Source organism: Chiloscyllium plagiosum, unplaced genomic scaffold, assembly GCF_037043375.1.
Source record: "Chiloscyllium plagiosum isolate Xiang-an unplaced genomic scaffold, Cpla_swu_hap1 HiC_scaffold_45, whole genome shotgun sequence".
Taxonomy (NCBI): domain Eukaryota; kingdom Metazoa; phylum Chordata; class Chondrichthyes; order Orectolobiformes; family Hemiscylliidae; genus Chiloscyllium; species Chiloscyllium plagiosum.
The window spans coordinates 82,629,970-82,651,133 of NW_028270183.1; the positions used below are offsets into that span (position 1 = coordinate 82,629,970).

Genomic DNA, 21,164 nt, shown 5'->3' on the forward strand with positions numbered 1-21,164 from the left:
GTAACACTGAAAATGATCTGGAACTCCTGGTACAGAGGTCACTGAAAGCATTATTACCGGAACAGAATGCAAGTCGGAACGTTAATGGTGTGTTCACGTTCATTATAAGGGGAATTTGAGTTCGGGAGTAAGGATGTCTTCCTGCAACTGTACACGGCGGTGGTGAGACCACATGTCAAGCATTGTGCAGCATTGTGCAGCATTGGACTCCTGACCTAATAAAAGGAAAACTTGACATTGTGGGAGGTCAGAGAAAGATGACCAGACTGATCTTTGAGATGACAGGTTTGTAGTGACATCAGGGTTTGAGTCGAATGGAGTTGTATGACATGGGTTTTCGAATAATGTGAGAGGGGATCTCAGTGAAACATGTAACATGCTCACAGGGTGAGACAGATTGGAAGCAGGGATGGTAATTTCCCTGGCTGGAATTTCTAAGACTTTGAAACACAATATTCGGTACAGGCAAGCCACTCTGCATTGTGTTGAGAGTAAAGGTCAGTATTCAGACGTTGGTAAACCTGTTAAATTGTCTTCCACATTAGGCTGTGAAACCAAGGCACTGAATATAACTAGGGATTCGAGACCCGAAAGGGATTGCGAAATTGCAGGTGTATGGTGTGGAAATAATTTGTCAGGCTTAGTTAGATTGAACGGGATAGAAAAACCATGTACTGAAAGGATACCTGCAGTTCCTACTTTAAATGCTTCGAATGGTCAATAATTGATAACTTCTTTGTGTGAGAAGATCACGTTAAAGGATGCGTACAATGTGTGAGAAAAATGCATTGAAGACAATTTCGGCCATGTACTAGAATGGTATTTGTTCAATGTCTTCAATGGCCTATCCCTTGTCCTCTGTTTCTGTGCAGTCTGTTGGATAGCTCTGTACGTGTTGTCACAAACTCTCAGATGAACGGAAGGAAAGCTCTGCAGGATCAACATGAAGGTGTTTCACGTTCCCTCTTCTGATACAGAAGCTGGTGCTGTGTTTAATCATTTTCGACCTCGGAGCAGTTTGATACAATTGAGTACCTTGCTCAGCTGTATCAGAGACCATTGAAGAGTTGATCACATGTCAGTGTGTCTGGAGTCACTTTCAGACAAGACCAGGAAAACAATGTAGTACTGCATCCTGACATCACACTGGGAATGGGCTTTGGTGCTTACAATCGACATTGGCTTCAAAGTTACGATTACCGATACCAGATCTCAGATCGCGATGTTTTATTAATTGTTTTTAACTTCTACCAACCTCCAGAGTATTAGCCTTGTGTAGTCCAGTGACATTTCCACAAAAGCACCATCTCCACATGGAAAACTATTCGAAGTTTGGGAGAATATTTGTAGCTCGGGTGCTCGTTGTTGTGGTTCTGTTCGCCGATCTGGGAATTTGTGTTGCAGACGTTTCGTCCCCTGTCTCGGTAACATCCTCAGTGCTTGGGAGCCTCCTGTGAAGCGCTTCTGTGATGTTTTCTCCTGAATTTTTAGCACTATAAATGCCTGAGGAAACATCACAGAAGCGCTTCACAGGAGGCTCCCAAGCACTGAGGATGTCACCTAGACAGGGGACGAAACATCTGCAACACAAATTCCCATTTCGGCGAACAGAACCACAATGGAAGACTATTGAACACCACGCTGAACTGGTACTTTCTGTGCTGCTTGATAGCTTGGTCAAAAGAACTCCCACCAATTTGACTACCGTGATGAGACTGAGGACGTGGCAACTATTCAGATTGTAATTATTCTACTCTGAGTGTACTGGAAATGGTTGATCTTTTTTCACAATGCCAGGTCCATGTCAAAATTGGAGCTGGAATGAGACAGCTTGTTTTACAGCACAGGTCTTCAGTTCTGTTGCAGGAATGTTGTCAGGGCCCATTGCCTTTTCCATATCTCCTGTACCGCTGTTGCTGACGCCATGTGCAGAGAATCTAATCGAAAACTGCCAACTGTGATTTTGTCGACATCATCCACACAACACTTCTGGCTGTAAACGGTTTCAACACTGCAACATTGTCTTACAAACTGATGTGCTGGGCTTTTCAATTCTTTGTACGGATAAGCAATTGGCGAGTTGTACGACTGGTAGGTTGTGAATTAAGGCACTGATGTGTGGTCCTGGATACCTGGGTTCATATCTTGGCAGGGAAGGTGTCGGAATTCAAATCCAACAAATATTTGGAATCTTGAGTAAATAATGTAACAAATGCTCACAATATGAAAAATCCATCTGCATCACTAATGCCCATTAGGAATGTAAACTACCCTTTCTTACTTGTTCTGGCCGATATGTGACTCCAGACGCATAGCACAGTGTGAGCTCAGTGAACCACTCTGGTTTCTGATGTGGTTATTTTGATTTTCTCATTCTGTTAGGGACTCGCCATGGTTTCACGCCTCCAATGAAATTCATTTCTCAAAAGCCTTTTTAATATTATCTGAATCATTTACCTTCCAGGAGGCCCATCTTCTGTGTTTAATGTGAATGCATTTATCTCTGTTTCTCTCCATGTCTGTGATTACGAGCTCTGTGATGTCAGTAATACCAGACTTGTGTCGTTTCAGTATCAATGAATTTGTGCATCTTGCGTTATCGCTCACTTCAAATTGTATGACACTCGATGTCGAACAGGGTGTTTCAGGGGCTTTGACGCACGCCTTTCAAACTTCTTCAACAGAAGCAATTGTTGGAGAACGGAAGCAAGTTTGGCCGCATCTGTGGAGTCAAAGCAGACTATGTTTTTAAGTTCCAGAGACCATTCATTTTCGCTTTTGTTTTCTCCAGCTATTTTTATTTTCATTTCGAATACCCATCGTAATTTGTTTAATTTAAAAGGTGAGCTGTGCCTCTTGTTGTCTGGAGAAACTCAGCAAGTCTGGCAGCATCTGTGCAGCCAGCGAAACACATTGAATATTTCACATCCAGTGTGACACTTCTTCACAACTGAAAAGGATTGGAAATTTGGCTTTTCAATATCTTCACATAGGTGGGGGGTTAGATGACTGGAAATACAGCACGTGTAGGAGCAATGCCACAACGCAATGGGACTTTAGTTATGGTGAACGAGACAGAGCTGTTAGATTAATGTAAATTAGGATGTGAACGAATGGGGTAAGGACGTGCTGTCTTTTGAATGAAATAAGCAAGACTCAACCATACAATTTCCAAGGGAAACCAAGTGGGAGATTGTTTGACAAATGGACAATAGTCATAATGCGAATCAAGCTGAGATGCTTTGGTTTGAATATTGACTCTGACAGGCGAGAACGTACCAGAATCGAAAATGAGGTCTTACAGGAGCTTGGATTGTGCTTCATTGAAAATCAGCAGCAGCTCAGGCCCGAAATGTCAGCATGAGAGCAAGGTAGATTAGTGAAGTGTGAAGCAATGAGAAGGCCAGGCTTATTCTTACAGACAGCTGGTTTTTGGACCATAAGCAGTCTTATTTTTTGACATCGTAAAAGTAAAGGAGACTGCATTGTGAGCAGCAATTACATTGGACTGGATTGAAAGAGTACAAGTGAAATACTGCTTGATCTAGAAGGTGCATTTGGGGCCTTGGACAATACAGTGAAACGGTGAAAACGAAAACGTTGCATCTTTTGCAATTGCATGAAAAGTGCCATTGGGGTGTAGGAAAGTGTTTGGGGTGGTGAAAGGGGTCAGAAGTGTAATGCTAGAAAAGTCCAGCCGGCCAGGCCGCATTTGAAGAGCAGGGAAATCGGCGTTTTATCTCTCCACCCTTGGGGCACACAGCCTCATTCGTGATGAGGACCTTTTGCCCGACTCTAACCTCCAACATCTGCCGTCCTCTCTTTCGCCACGATGGAGGGTGTCCACAGAGGGAATGGCCCCTGTGAATTCCCGACAGTAGATGGAAGGGGAAGATGTGTTTCATGCTGCTGTCCTGATGGTGGAGTTGGAAGTGGTCTCGAATGATTCTGTGAATGTTGATTCTCGTGCAGTCGGATGTGAGGACAAGGAGATCTCTCGCATGGTTGTGGGCTGGAGAAGAAGGAGTGAGGGCTCAAGCACAGAATATCGGACAGGAACAGCTGATGGCCCTGTCCATGAGAGTTGGGGGAATTTGCAATTGACAGAAAAGGAAGTCATGCGGGAGGCTTCAACTGAAATATGGAATCATCAAACGGAAATGACAGAGAGACAGGAACTGGAAGAATTTTGTCAGATGATAAGCATCGGTTTATATTCTCGACTTTTTTTTTCTTTAAAGAATTCGTTAATCACATACTCCCGGTGTCCCTTATATACTTTGCTGATTTTCCCGCGTCCAAGTGTCACACATTAATCTTGAACTACATCTCAGATGATTTGTTGTTCAGCCGCATGCAAATGATTTAAAATAATCAGACCTCGAAATTACAGCTTTGTATCTTATGTGGGATGCGAAAATATATCCAGGTGAATGTCAGTGGGTGCAGAGCGGCAGACTCTTAAACAAACATGTCATAGCACTCAACAATAAATGAAAAGAAGGGCTCGATAAGAAGATGAACTACCCATACTTCACAAATGCTTTCAAGTATTCTCCTCGATCACAAATTGGTGAGAACTAGTGTAGGACAGATTTGCGATGTTTGTTGTCGTTCAAGATTAACATGTGTCCCTTGGATGCGAGAAATTCAGGAACATATATAAGGGACACCTGGAGTATGTGACTCGGTAATTCGTTAAAGGGGAAAAAAAGTGGAGAATTTATACCAGTACGTAACATTGTTATTCACGGGGGAAATTATGTGTGTTTCAATGATATAAGCAAGACGGTAATGGGAGGCAAATTCTCAAACGGCCCCTCACACAGGAACTAGGATTTTGATAAAACGGTGAAACTAAGGGTAGACAAGTTAGCAGTTTTTAAAAGAAGTGTTTGCAGACAAACTAAGCATTGCGTGAAATGTTCCATAACTGGCCAGATTGCATGAGTATTCCAACGAAACTGAAGAATCTTCCACGTCGCAAATGCCTTCTCAAGAGAGTGAGACAGAAAAGAGGTAATTATGTGAGAATCTGTTTTTTTTTTTAATTAAGGAATTCCAGGGCATTTCGACAAGCGTTAAGCAACATCAACATGGTTTTGAGAAAGGGAGATGATGATAGCCCTGTAGAATCATGCAACATTTTACCCGATATCCTTGCAGACAGTTCATTAGGGTTACAAGAGACTATCCACAAGTACCACAAAATAAAGGTCCCTACACAAGCCAGGAGCCCCCAGTATGACGGATTATATTTGAGCATGGAATGAGGATTAATTAACACAAATACGTCTGAGAGTCCGGAGTAAAAGGTCCTTATCAGGATAAAATGATGTATTTCCTGTGTTCCCACAAATATCATTGCAATGACATTAGTTATCAACGTGTGATGATGCTGTGGTCTCTGTGCGATAAATATCTAAGTTTGCTGATGACTCAAATATATAGGGGAAGTGCTGCTGCAATAAGGATGTGAGGAAACTCAAATTGGATGTAGATCAGCTCTGCGACTGGGCAAATAATACACCGATGGAGTTTATTCTAAAAACTAAGCATGAGGTTATGTACTCTGGCACTGACAGCCATAAGTCAAGCTATTCTTTAATGTGGAGGAAATCAAAGAAAATTGCAGCACAAAGAGATTGGGGTGTTTCTGTGTATGAAATAGGAAACAGTGTTGCTGAGAAAACGGCGGACTCCGTTGGTCTTTCCTTGTCCAGGTTGACGTTGACAGATGTGAACAGGGCGGTTAATTCAAAGTAGACAATTTTTCATCCTTTACTATCTTGTTATCTTTGACAGTCTTCAGGAAGTTTTGGGTGGAATGGATGGAATGGCGAGAGTCTTCTAGACGTTGGTGCAGCTCTTTGGCCAACCTGCAAGTTGGTGTTCCATGTAGCGAGACTATGGGTCTCAGAAGTCTCCTGGCTTGTGTATTTTGTGTAATCCGTAGATGCGTGGTTTGTTGGATCGGTCTGGTTTCATTTTTTTGCAAGTTTTTAAATAGGGCTGTGATTCAGTTCTCGAGTCTATCAGCGCGTGTTGTTACGTTTTGAGATCGGCAAGTAGTGTGTTCGCTTTGTCAATGTAGGACCTTTGATTTAAAATGACCGTCAAGCGTCTTTTTTTCTGCAGATAGATTAACAATGAGTTGATCTTTATTGTCATTTTTTCCGTGAGCTCCTTTCTTGTGTATTGAGTGTGTTTCCTTTCTTTTCCTGCTTAATGTTGGAGTGACTGTCTCTCCGATGGTTTGCTGGGTATATTCTGTGATTTGGCTGTTTTTCAATGTGGTTTCTCAAGCTGTTAAGAAATCGTTCTTGTCCACATCTTAAATCTCTCACTAAGACGGCTTTTTAGTGTCTATTCAGGATTGGTAAGATAAGTTTATTCTTAAAATCCATGCATCTGTGTTGTCTGTGATGTTACTTTAGAACTTAGAACATATTCAATACACTGCATTACAGGGCCATTTGGCCTTCAATGTTTCGCCGCCCTGTCATACTAATCTGAAGCCCATCCCACCTACACTATTCCACGTCCGTCCATATGCCTGTCCAATGACGACTTAAATGCACTTACATTTGGAGAATCTACTGCCGTTGCAGGCAAAGCATTGCATACCCTTACTACTCTCTGAGTAAACAAACGACTTCTGACATCTGTCTTCTACCTATTTCCCCTCACTTTAAAGTTGTTTCCCTTTGTGTTTGCCGTTCCCATACTTGGAAAAAGGCTCTCCCTGTCTACCCTATCTAACCCTCTGATTATCTTGCATGTCTCTATTAAATCACCTCTCAACTTCTTCCCTCGAACGAGAACAGCCTCAAGACCCTCAGACGTTCCTCGTAAGACATTCCTTCCATACCAGGCAAGCTCCTGATAAACCTCCTCTGCACCCTTTCCAAAGCTTCCACATCCTTCTCATAATGCGGTGACCAGAACTGTGCACTATACTCCAAGTGTGGCCTTTCCAGAGCTTTGTACAGCTGCAGAATAACCTCCTGGTTCCGGAACTCAATCCCACAATTAACAAAGGACAAAACACTGTTTGCCTTCTTAACAACCCTGTCAATGTGATGGCAACTTTCAGCGATCTGTGTACATGAACACCGAGATCTCTCTGCTCATCTGCACTCCCAAGAATCTTACCATTAGCCCATACATTGCATCCAGATTACTCCGTCCAAAGTGTATCACCTCGCACTTGTCCACATTAAACAAAATTTGCCACCTCTCAGCCCAGCTCTGCATCCTATCTATGTCTCTCTTCAATCTACTACATCATTTTTCACTATCCACAACTCCACCGACCTTAGTGTCGTCCGCAAATTTGCTAACCCAGTCTTCTAAGCCCTCAACCAGGTCATTTATAAAAGTGACGAACAGCAGTGGACTCATCACTGACCCTTGCGGTACGCCGCTAGTATCTGGACACCAAGATGAACATGTGCCATCATCTACAACCCCCTGTTTTCTTTCAGCAAGCCAATTGCTGATCCAAACTGCTATTTCTCACACAATCCCATTCCTCTGCATTTTGTATAATATCCTACTGTGGGGAACTTTATCTAACGCCTTGCTGAAATCCATACACACCACATCAACCGGTTTACTCTCATCTATCTGTTTGGTCACTTTGTCAAAAAAGTCAATAAGGTTCGTTAGGTACGACCTACCCTTCACAAAACCGTGGTGACTGTCCCTGATCAGATTGTTATTTTATAGATGGTTATAAATCCTTTTTCTTTTAACCTTTTCCAACAATTTACCAACAACTGAAGTGAGACCCACTGGTCTGTAATTACCAGGGTTGTCTCTACTACCGTTTTTGAACAAGGGAACCACATTTGCTATACTACAATCCTCAGGCACTATTCCTGTACACAATGATGATTTGAAGATCAATGCAAAGGATCGGCAAACTCTTCCCTTGCTTCCCAGAGGATCGTCGGATAGATCCCATTCGGCCCAGGTGACTTATCTATTTTCACATTCTGCAGTATTTCTAATAACTCTTCCCTAATAATCTAATAATCTCTTCTAGTCTAGATGCAAGTATCTCTGTATCTTGCTCGCCAACATTTTCATTTTCTCTCGTGTAAGTTTGTTTTTCTGCAGATCTAGGTTTCTGGGTTTTTTTTGTGTTTGTCGTTTTCTAATGTCGATAGCATGTTCTATTTTGTCTCTCCATTCATGGCCCTTTGCATTAGTGTGTGAAGGTTTTTGGTAGAAAACTTCCCTGTTGAATTTATAGAGTCTGTTGTGGGCCTCATTAATAATTTCCTGAAGCATTCTGTGGAAATTTTACTCTGCCATTCGCTTGGTACGAGGGTGTACAAGGATATCTGTATTTTACCCTCTTACTAAGATGGATAATAAGATGCTACTTAAAACATTTAGGTAGCAGCTGCTTCGTTCGTCATTCGTACATGAAGTACAGCTGCTCGTGGGCGGACCTCTGTTGGAGGGCATTGATTTCTCTTTGACAAAGTCCTTTGACGTAACAGCTCTGTTCACATCTATCAACATCAATGTGGACATTGAAACAGTGACTACACCAAAAGACGAACTAATGACACATACACCAAACTCCACCAACTTCCTCAGCAAGGACAATATCTTCAAGCTATTTAATCCATCCCTTAACACCCACTTCAACTTCAAACAAAGAAAACCTCCAGACAAACCAACATAATACCCATGGGATCTCCAATGTTCGGTATTCTCTCAGAAAAAGTAATGCAGAGACTCGAACAGACGGTTCTGCCGTCCAACCAACCCAAAATTTGGGTCCACTTCGTGGATTACTCCTTTGTCATCACTAAACGAATCAAATTACAGGAAACTTTCAAGACCATCAATATTATGCTAACCGGCGTAAAATTCACGAAAGGGGAGGAAAACAAAAATAAATTGACGTTTCCAGGTGTCGCAGTAGAGCGAACAGTCAATGTGGAACTTCAACCCAGCATCTACAGGAAAGCAAAACATACGAAACAAATATTGAACTCCTGAAGCAATCATCCCAATGTTCACAAACGAATCTGGATTAAAAGATTACTTCAACGAGCCATCACACACTGCAGCGCAGAAAAACTTCAAAGAGCAGAATTAATCAACTATACAGTGTATTAAAAATAATGGGTACTCAATGCTAATGGACCGCTGGTTTTTCAGCAACAAGCCCAAATCATCAGACCAAACACGTCCAGACAGCCGAGCCACTTTCCACTACATCTAAGATACCTCGGAAATTACTGCCAGTGTGCTCCGACCCTTCACATCATAAAAGCCCGAACACATACCAACACAATAACAGAGCAGCTAATGAACATGAAAATCCCTATACAAGCATCAAGGAAAACTTACATCACTTTACAAATATGTTGCACGAGGTGTACAAACATTACATTGGACAAATATGAAGAAAAATGGCCACCAGGACATGTAAACATCAACTCGTCACAAAAATGCATGAGTCACTCTCACTGGTGTACTTAGATACAGATGAGGAGGGCCAATACTTCGACTGTGACAACACACCCATCCTAGGGTAAGCCAGAGATACGCACGTGTATTCCTCGAAGCATGGCATTCCATCTGGAACTCTATCAACGTGCAGGTTCACTTGGATTTCATTTAGCATTCCTGAGGCAAAGAACAAGCAATAACATCACCGTATTAATTAATGACACCACATCAAATGACATAACCAAAAAAGGATTCCCAGACACATAATTAGCAAGCAATCTATAGCAGCAGTGCTTCAATCCTGAGGATCGCTGAAGATGTTACGTAGTATGGTGATGCAGCGCCTAAAACGACCCTTCCAGCTCAGTGAGCAAACCTACATCCCGAGCAGGGAGATCTGGCCATTTGACGACAAAACGTTATCGAAGGTGGAAGACAGAGTGTGGTGGTACAAGACTGCTTTTCAGACTGGAGGTCTGTGAAAAGTGGTGTCCCACAAAGTTCGATGCTCTGCCCAATAAGTTATTTGTAATTTATAAATATGATTTGCATGTGAACAAAGGAGGTATACTTAGTCAGATGACAACAAAATTGGAGGCGTCGTGGGCAGCGAAGAAGATTACCTCAGAGTACAACGGGATATTGATCAGATGAGCCAATGGTGTGAAGACTGGAGTTTAATTCACTTGAATGCGATGTGCTTCATTTGGGAAAAAAATCAGACCAGGGTTTATCCAATTAAATGTAAGGCCCCCTGACGATTGTTGCTGATCAAAGAGACGTTGCAGTGCAGGATCATAGTTTCTCGAAAGTGGAGTCGCACAAAGATATGGTCGTGAAGAAGGCATTTGGTATGCGTTCTTTTATTTGTCAGACTGTTGAGTACAGGAGTTGAAGTTCATTTGTGGCTGTGCAGACCATTGTTTAGGCCATTATTCGAACTGGGCGTGTAACTCCATTCTGCTTCCTATCAGACGGATGTTCCGAAACCTGAAATGATTCAGAAAAGACTTAAAAGGAATTTGCCAGGGTTGGACTATTTGAGCCGTGTCAAAAAGAAATCCAACATATTTGATGATCATGATGGGGCAGATGGGGATGGCAGTTGGGCAGAATGTAATTATCCTCTTCTTGGGGACTGGGCAAAGTTAAGTCATTTTCCGAATTGCTGGGGAGACGTCAGAGTTCGAGCTGGAATGAAACAGCTTCCACAGTGACTTCATTTATGATGTAGCACAAGTCTTCATTCCTTTTGGCTGGAATGGTGTCAAGACCTTGATCATATCTTCTGTGTTCAGCTGCTTTTCCACGTTATGTGCAGCGGATCGCATTGATTAACGACTCGCACATTTGAATCTCTGGTCATCTTGATGACGTTGCGGTAGATCATAGACTCAACATGTCGGGCTGAGGTTGACACAGATACGACAACCTTGTCATATGTATAGGAATGCACAGCTGTTCCTTTACTTGGGATGGGGATATTCGTGGAACGTTCTCCTCCAGTGAGCTGTTTAATTTTCTATCACCATTTGTGACTGATTTTTTTTTAAAATTAGATAAGATTACATACAGTGTGGAAATATACCCTTCAGCCCAACAAGTCTACACTGACCCGCTGAAGCACAACCTACCCAGATCCAGTCTCTTACATTTACCCCTTCACCTAACACTATGGGCAATTCAGCATAGCCCATTCACCGAACCTGCACATTTTTGTATTATGGGAGGAAACCAGAGTATCTGGAGGAAACCCACGCAGACACGGGGAGAATGCTCAAACTCCACACAGACAGTCGCCTGAGGCGGGAATTGAACCCAGGTCACTGGCGCTGTGAGGCAGCAGTGCTAACCACTGCTAACCAGTGCTAACCACTGTACCACCGTGCCGCCCACAATGTGGTAGGACTGCAAAGCTTAGATCTGATCTGTTATTGTGGGGATCATTTCTTCCTCTCTACCTCATTCTAGTTCTGCTGTTTGGAATGCAAGGAGTCAAGTCCGACCGTTTTCTGGCTGATAATCGTCTGTTTTAGGTACACATGATTCTCACCCCAGCATGTTCACCACACTCGTCACTGACTTGAGTGTAATGAAGAATTAGTGGTGAAAGATGAGTTGCAAGGTCATAGACTCTTAACGTAGTGCAATATATAAACAGACTCTTCAACCTAAATCGTCCATGCTCACCAGTTTTCCTAAACGTAGCTAGTCCTATTTAGCTTCATTTGGCACTTATCCCTCTGAAACTTTCCCATTTATTTATTTACATCTCACTGTCTTTAAAATGTTGTAATTTTACTTGCCTCTACCACATTGTCTCTTAGCTCGTTACATGTACATACTACTCTCTGTGAGAAAAAGCTTCCACTTAGATCTCGTTTAAATCTCTTCGCTGTCAAAGTAATGCTCTGCCATCCGCTTTTGGAGATCTTGCCCCTGGGGTAAAAACCTTTGCTGTTCTTCCTATCAATGTCTGGTATGATCTTATAAACCTCTAGAAGATTACCCCATATTTTCCAGTGCAAACGAGAAAAAGTCCGACGCTGCACATCCTATCACTGTGTCTCAAATCATCCTGTCTCCGTCACATCAATTTAAATATGTCTTACCATTTCCCGTTTATAATGTTCTTTTGAATCGCAGGGCGACAAGAATTGTACTAACCGTTGTACAGTCATAACTTGGCGTCGCAACTCCTATTCTCAGTGCTCTGACCAATGAGTGTAGCATGCCTAATAATTTCATACCATCCTTGTCAATTTGCGATTACATGTCAAGGAACTCTGCAACTGCACCCTGGTTCTGTCTGATTAGCAGCACTCCCAGGGCTCGATTGTTAATTGTGTAAATCCTGCCCTACTTTTTCAAACAAAAATGCAGCAAATGACATTTAAATGTATGATACACCATCTTCCATTGTTCGGCGCACTGGCCCAGTTGAATGAGATGACATTGTCGGCTTAGATAACATTCTTCACACTTCAATATATCGCCAATTTTGAGTCGTCTAAAAACTTAGTATCCCTGCTTCCTATCTTCTCATCCAGCCTATTCAGAAAATTACAAACAACTGTAGATCTTTCAGCGATCCTTGTGGCACGCAGCTGCTCACAGGCCTCCAGTTGAAACAAAGAACCACTGCCATGCTGTTAAGCGAATTGTGTATCTAATTGGCTAGCTTTCGCTGATTCCGTTTAAAATGTCTCCCGTGCAGAACCATGTTTGGCCTCGCTGATGTGCATGTCGACAACGTATGCTGATGTACCTTCATCTATCTGCTTTGCCAGGACGAGGAAAAGTTATGTCAAGTTTATGAGAGACGTTTCCCTCACACACCAAGTTATGCTGACTATCATTAATCAGTTCTTGACTTCCTGAATGCATGTAGGTCCTCTCTCTCAGAATTTTCGCCCAACAGTTACCCACCCTGTCAACAGACTCACTGTTCACTAGTTCCCTAGATTTTCCTTTCTGCATGTTTAAAAATAATGTCACAACATAAGCTGTCGGCCATACTTCCAGCACCTCAACCGTGGCTGTCGATGATACAAATGTAAAACTGAAATAACTGCAGACATTGCAGAAACTAGAACAGAGATTGCTGGTAAATTTCAGCAGGTCTGGCAGTATCTGTGCAGAGAAATGATAGTTAACGTTTTGGATCCCGTGACTCTTCTCCAGAACTCCAGAACGATGCAAATATCTCAACTATGGCGTCCAAAATGTTTCCCTAGCTTCCCACAATGACCCGGGACAAACTTGTACAATCCCTGGATATTTATCTCTGGTTAACATATTAAAGACCTCCAGAATTCCTCTTCCATCATGTGGCCTCATTGCATAACATCACGACGTGTACTTATTTCCCCGAGTTCCAGAGCTTCCATGTTTTTATTCACAGTAAGTACTCGTGTCGGATTTCACCATGGAGCGGGAGCAACCTGTAAGACAGCGGACCCGGGGATTCCGAGTCATTGGGAGTATTGTGAACCCAGCATGACCAGGCACTTGAGAACTCGTAGTTAAATCGTGTTTCTTTACTTTTTACACTTTCAACGGAAGGACAGCCGTGTTTTAGACTTAGACATTTCTTCTATTTTGTGAAACGATACTGTTCTATGGGGAGGGCAAGTACCTTCATACCTTATGTTGTGTGATGTGTTGCAAAATGTAAACCTTGAGTCAGTACATGTGACAATTAGTATGAAAGAGCAGGTTATTCTGTAGTGTTTCCTTACATATATGACTGTTTGATTTTTGTTTTAATGATTGCCTACAGTGTGGAAAAAGGGCTTTCGGCCCAACAAGTTCACACTGACCCACCTAAGAATTATCCACCCAGACCCATTTCCCTCTCACACTCTAGGACAATTTCGCATGGACAGTTCGCCTGACCTGCAAATCTTTGCACTTTGGGAGGAAACCGCAGCACACCTACATGGACATGGAGAGAATGTGCAAACTCAACACAGAGAGTCACTCGAGGCTGGAATTGAAACCGGGTTTCTGGTGCTGTTAGAATGCAATGCTGACCACTGAGTCACCGTGACACCCGTTTTTACGAGGCCGAATTCAAAAACAAGTTTTTGTTTGCCATTAATATATTTGTAAACTATCTTCCTATTCTCGTTTAACCAATCCAGATGGACATTTTATCTTCGCAAAACATTGATTCTCATGCTCCTCGGATGCTGCCTAATTGGCTGTGTGTTTACCGCATCACACTCTTCGACTCTTGTCTCCAACATCTGCCGTCCTTACTTCCAGAATCAAACATAATTCGGCTAGTACCTCCCATGTTATTTCCACATATCTCCCCATGTGATAGTAATAACACTTTCGGGTCATTTCCATTTACCTCTGGAAGATAACTGAATAATTTAACCCAGTTTTTAAAACTTCCTCATTGTCCAATTTAAATTGAGGTGCGTCTGATTTAGAATCTTATGGACTTGGTTTTCCCCTCTGTGTTGAAATCAAGAGCATAGTCTCCTTTTGCTTTCCTTCCCCGTCAAAACACCTCTTGAACATATTCGCATGACAAACTTTGTGAAATTCCTTTCTGTCTGGAGTTCACTCACTACATTTTTGCTTTCGACTCGATAATTTCCACTAAACCTTAATTGTAAAGGTTCACCTAACATTTGGAATACCATGAACACCGTATACACGGTAGCAGAAACTCCAGTTTTTGATTTCCTGTCTGCTTCCTGTTCCATTGTATGCTGCGATACATTCAAATGCTGTCTAGCGATCTCCCCACTCTATTTGGTTGTGACCAAACATTTTATGCTTGGTCCAAATAGGTGTTCTGTGAATTCTGACTTACCAATTTCTCCTCAATCGTTTTTTGCGATCTTCTCACTTGATGCCAAAAAAGAAATTAAAATGGACTGAATTTCGTTGATTCATGTATTGTTTCGCTGATCACTGTGTTTCGTTGTTTCGAGTGGTCTCTGCGCTTCTGCGAATTTTCCATTCTTTGCGCGACATTTTAACTGAACTTTACTTAATTAATTTTTTTTGTCTCACCTTGAATTCTCGTTACTCAGAACTTTTCTGGAAATAGTCCTTCAGCAGTACATAACTCGTTATCTATCAACATCACAGATTGAGAGCAAACTGCAAATCTTAATAGTGTAACCTCTTGCTAGTGTAACTGCAAACTGCAAATCTTAATAGTGTAACTGCTGCTCCTGACATAAACGTTTCATTCACAGTAAATGATTTAAGAAGATGTGGTACCTCCTCTTTAAAAACCTTTGACCAGCTTGTTCATACTGGTGTACCTTTTTAATCTTCATTGTGATTTTTCGCTGCCACTCCAAATAAATTCATTGGCTTATTCTTAATGTTTATTCCTACATCTGTCTTCCCGGTATTTTCCTAACCCACCAACATTGTGACTTCACTTGGCCTATCTTTCTGCAGTGAAAACGCTGGAGGTTTTCTTTTAAACTTTACTTTCCACTTCAAGGGATTCCCTTTTAACCTGTGGTCGATTATCCTTTTGATCTTCACCAAGAATTATCTTTCACTTTCCGTTTCCCGAATTTCTATCGCTGATGGAAAGAAGTTTAGTTTGAAATTCAACCTTTTTTTGATGAACCCATTCATAAATGTCAGCCATTCCAGCTGCTAAGCTTGCCTTTTCAATTCTCTGCACTTCCACGTGAGTTCTCACTGATTTAGAAAAGGAATTTTTGGTCTTTTTTCTTCACGCCACTTTCTGAAGTACAACCCGCCTCGTCCGCCCTTTCTTCTCTCTCTTTCCCTACAATTCTCCTTCTCTCTGTTCCCTATCTCTCTCTCTTTTTTTAATTTTCTCTCTGCTTTTTAACGTAATTCCATGTCCTTTCCCTCAAACTCAGGGTGCGGCATGTTCAACTGAATGTTAGCTAACTCTAAAGATTCTGATGGCGAGTGCTTCACTCAGAAAGCTATAGAAACATATTCTACAACTGCGGTCTGCCCAGCTCTTGTTCTGGACAAATATCTCGTCCGGGTTTATAGATCATTGCAATGGTGTAGTCGACACAGTGTTCCCCTCTGGGCCGGTTGCTTGATTGGACAGAGCAGAACCGAATGGATATCTCCTTTGGATTTATGGTGTTTGAGTTGGTTTCGTGCGGTGAATTGATAATGTGACACAATAAAACTGTTCAGTACGGAAATGTCTTTACATAATTTTCTCATTCTTATGGTTGGAACTTCGTCTCACTCCATTGACGTTACAGTGTGACCATGCACAGTACATCATGTTGGTGAATACCCATGTCCATCGTTTCCGGGTCTCCTCGACGAAATGAAGAATGGCATCTCGGGTAAAGGCTTTGACAAACGGTCCAGTACACACTGCCCCCCACATATCGCCACCACCAACCAATCAAATAAAATATCCCGTGTGCACTGAGTGCAATTATGCCAGTGGGAACATCACGTAAGTGATCATCAGGCAGCTGGAGCAACAGTTCCGATGTCTCAACGGGTCAAAGTGAACCTTCCAGTGGACTCTGTATTGTGACGTTCTGTACTTTTTCCGTTGATTATCATATTCAATTTTTTATTTTTTCCTGAAACATTCACAGGTTCTCAATGAACTACGTTATGTGCCAACTGCCAAATCCCTATTGCTTATCGTATTACAGACTCTCCGCGTCCTGTGACAACTTCGTTTCCTGACTATATGAGCATCACTGATGAATTTAATGAGAATGAATTTCTTCCATTTATTAAACCATTGGGAATATTTGCAAATAGTTGTGGACTCAGCACTGATTACTGTGTCACTGCAGTTGTTAATGTCTGTTAAACTCAGAGACTAATTTATCAATTTTATTGAGTCTTCCGATTCTGTAACCAGTCCACCTTTGTTCAGATTTGAAAGTCTAAACATTTCTTAACACTTCCCATGTGACAGGCATGAGAGATTAACCGCTCTGTTCCAATAGCTGAGTAACAGTTTGGAATGGCTGAATGTCGTGATTCTTTTGCTGTTTGGAACTCTTGATGGGCTGAATGGTCTGCTTCAGTGTCGGTGTAGGTGTGAATAGTGCCGAACGTTTTTGAACCATCAGAGAACAGCCCAGCACTGACTTTACGATGGAGGCAAGGACATTGATTTTGCAGCTGCTGGATGCCCAGTTTCTATTTGCTCGCTCCTTTGGAAGTATATCCAACTTCACAGGAGTTAGTGCCAGACAACAGATTGGGCGGTATCTTCAATTCGAAACTGAGAAATTCACAACACGAGGTCTATGTGCTGGCTCCTACTACAGATATTGTTTGGGGCAGATCCATCTGTGACAGGTAGTTTGGCGAGAATGTTTGTTCATCCATCAATTCCCACAGTCTGGCTGCTGTGTGTATCAGTCCTCTCCCTGCTCTGTCAGTGGTTTGCTTTTATAGACACTCTTGGTGATCAACATTAAAGTCCTAGACCCAGAGTACGCCCGGTGTCATTGCCACTCTAGTGCTTCTTCATTTACTTTCAGCATTGACAGGGACTTGTGTGGAGGACAGTGGATGTCCACCATCAGGAGATTTCCTAGAACTGTTACCATGAGATTTCTCTAGTTTTGGAATCAATGTTCGGCAATTCCAAAGTAATTCAGAACCTGAATGCATACCACGATGTAGCCAGAGGTGGTCTGTCCTATCGGTTGGACAGGATATACTCAGGGAAGGTGATGGTACTTCATGAAACATTTCCCATCAGTTTTGATTCTGTGAGTATGAGAGCTTCAACCTTTTTCGTGACTGGTCATTATGAGGAATAAAGGCAACAATGAAGCAAGGAATATTTGGTTAAACAGTTGAACGAATGGTCTTCAATGAAAATGTGTATGATATCCTTAAAATAGATCAAGGAGTTCACTGCATACTTTGAGGGGAAATTCATATGATTTAATGGCATTAGAGAGAACTGACTATAGGATGACTGACATTGGAAATTGAACATCTGAAGCATTTCATATTTTTGAGTGTTATACAAAAAGTCAAAGGAGGTGGGGGAGATGTCGGAATAAGAGATGGCATCTGTTGGATGGTAAAAAAATGATCTTTCATGAAATGATCCAGATATTGTCTTCGCTGTATTAGTATTGCAACAATGTGCCAACTGAGTCAACATCCCGCACGTCCCCCCTCAAACCCCATCCCTCCAACCGTATCAAGGACAGAACGCACCCTCCGCCACCCGGTGCTCACCTTCCAGCCTACCAACATTCGCATAAACAACATCATCCAAAGACATTTTGTCACTTCCAAATGGAGCCTAACACCCGTGATATATTTATTTCCACTTTCCACAAAGAGCATTCCCTCCGTAACAAACTGGTCAGGTCCGCACCCGCAAAACAACCCACCCTCCCCTTCCTGGCACCCTCCCCTGCCGCCGCAGGAATTGCAAAACCTGCGCCCACTATCCCTCCCCCCGCCCCCCTCCATCCAAGGTCGCAAAAGAACCTTCCACATCTATCAAGTTTTAAAAACACATCCACCAATGTCAATTATTGCACCCGTTGCTCCCAAAGTGGTCTCCTCTACATTAGAGAGACTGGACGCCTCCTAGCAGAGAGCTGTAGGGAACATCTCCGGGACACCCGCACCAATCAACCCCACCTCCCTCTGGCCCAACATTTCAACTGCCCCATCCACTGTGCTGAGGACATGCAATTCCTGGGCCTGCTCCACCGACGCTCCCTCACTACCGAAAGCCTGGAGGAAGAACGCCTCATCTTCCGCCTTGGGACACTTCAACCTGAGGGCATCGATGTTGATTTCACCAGTTTCCACATTTCCCCTTCTCCCACCTCACCCCCCTTCAACCATCCAGCTCAGCACCGCCCTCATGACCTGTCCTACTTGCCTATCTTCCTTTCCACCTATCCACTCCACCATTCTCTCCGAAGTATCACATTCATCCCCATCCCCATTTTTCCATTGTAAATTTTTCTACCTTTCCCCCACCCTCCTCTCTGACCTAACGCCTCCATCCCCACCCCCACTCACCTACTGTACTCCATGCAACTTTCTCCCCACTCCCATACCCCCCATTTATTTCTCCACTCTCCATGCACCCTGCCTCTATTACTGATGAAGGGATTTTTGCCAGAAATGTCGATTTTACTGCTCCTCGGATGCTGCCATGCCCACTGTGCTTTTCCAGCACCACTCTAATCTAGTCTCTCTTCCCCGGAGAATTTTACAACTGACATACACCAGAAAATTGTGGTTCTGACATTCTTCAGAACATTCTTCAACCGACACTTTCTGAAACAATCCAAAAATAATTTTCCCGGAGCATTCTATAATTGACATTGTCTGGAAAATTCTATCACTAACATTGTATAAATCATCCTATGACTGACATTGCCAGGAATATTCTTGCACTGTCAGTATTTATGAACGGTCGAATGTCAGTGATTTGAACCAAAGATACGATCCCGAGGGGCAATATCCTTTTGCAAGTAGAAGCAGGTCCAGTTCGGGCATTTAATGAAGTGAATACATTTTCCCAAGGTTGACATTTCGACATGACAGAGCATCCATCACAATTTAGACTGAAAGACAGAAATTTCCAAACTGCGCTTGTCCTTTAGAAACTGGATGAGAAACCTTCAGGACTGCAAAGTTGTCACCGTCTACATTTGAACTCTCGGGTGAATGAGTGTGTGGGAATGTTCGAGAAAGCATCTGTTATTGTGTCTCCGTGTGCTTGGTGAGGGAGGTTTTCTTGCGTTTTATGTCATACTTTTGTCATTAAGTCAGACCTTGCAATTTATCATTTCAGCTCCAATTAGTTGACCAAGTCTATAAAAGCAATGACACATTAGAAAGTGTCACTGGGTCCTCAAAAAAAAAACGGATAATTTGGCTCCAGGCTGATATATAATTTGTGTGTTTTCCATTCTCACAGTTAACATAGTGACGATCTACGTCATTCTTTCTAAAGATTGTGGATTGTCTCCATATGTCAGACATTACCTGGGTGCCATGGCAGTGGCAGATCTACTGGTCATTATCCTCGACTTGATATTAAGACACATTCCTGTTGTTTATTACAAACAGTTTTATTTCATGGATTACATCCCCGTGTGTAATATCCGCGCTGTCCTGCTTTATGCAGCCATTGACTGTTCTGTTTGGTTCACTGTCAGTTTCACCTTTGATCGATTTATAGCGATTTGTTGCCAGAAGCTGAAAACTAAATATTGCAGTAAGGGAACGGCGGCTGCGGTCCTTGGAACAGTGACAGTGTTGAGCAGTTTAAAGAACATTTTCTGGTACTTTATGTTCACAGCTAAGTATTGGCTGGAGAACTTCCACTGGTTTTGTGATGTAAAAAAAAAGTTCGTTACTCCAGAGTCTGGATTGCAATCGAGTTCCTACACCACATTCTAACACCGGCTCTCCCATTTCTCCTGATATTGATGCTCAATGTTTTCACCGTCAGACACATTTTGGTGACCAGCAGAGCCCGCATGAGACTCCGGGCTCACAACAATGTGAAAGCTCATTGTGACACAGAAATGAGAAATCGACAAAAATCTGTCATTTTACTGTTTGTGATCTCGGCAAATTTCATCCTGTTATGGTCAACGTTAATGGTGTATTCTATATGGTACCGGATGCATCTTATTGGGTTTAATGCTATTTTTCTACATAGCTTTGTGACGGAATTGGGCTTCATACTGCAGCTCCTCAGTTGCTGCACAAACACCGTGATTTATTCTGTAACCCAGAAAAAGTTCAGAAATCAGCTGAAGAATGTGTTGAAATATCCCTTTGCCCAAATTCAAAAATCAATTACATTCCCTCAAAAATCAATACCTTAAGGTCTTTCTCGATTCAGTTCATTGTTTCAACAACAAAAAAAAAACTGTCACCGTGATAACCGATTGAGGATCGTGCTGTTTTGTCAAATCTTATCCCACAGGGAATTATAGGGACACATTTCAAAGCTTCTCACAATTCAGGGGACAGTAAGCAATGAAGCATCCCAATATCTGCATGGATCACTTCAAATTTTAACCATAAACGTGTTTATTAAGAAGTTCCAAGCAGCAGAGTGAGCTATATTGTTATTTCTGCTTGTGTTGAAGAAGCTGAGCTGGAGAGAGACTGACTCAGCACCAAGTCCTGGACCTCAGGGAATGTAAGAGTAACGGAGCTGATCTCAG

General features: G+C 42.4%; 1 pseudogene; it reads left to right on the forward strand.

Moving 5' to 3' along the window:
* LOC148136774 (putative G protein-coupled receptor 139) overlaps positions 1 to 20,819 on the forward strand; it is a 34,506-nt pseudogene extending 13,687 nt beyond the window's left edge.
* The last annotated feature ends 345 nt before the right edge of the window (positions 20,820 to 21,164 follow it).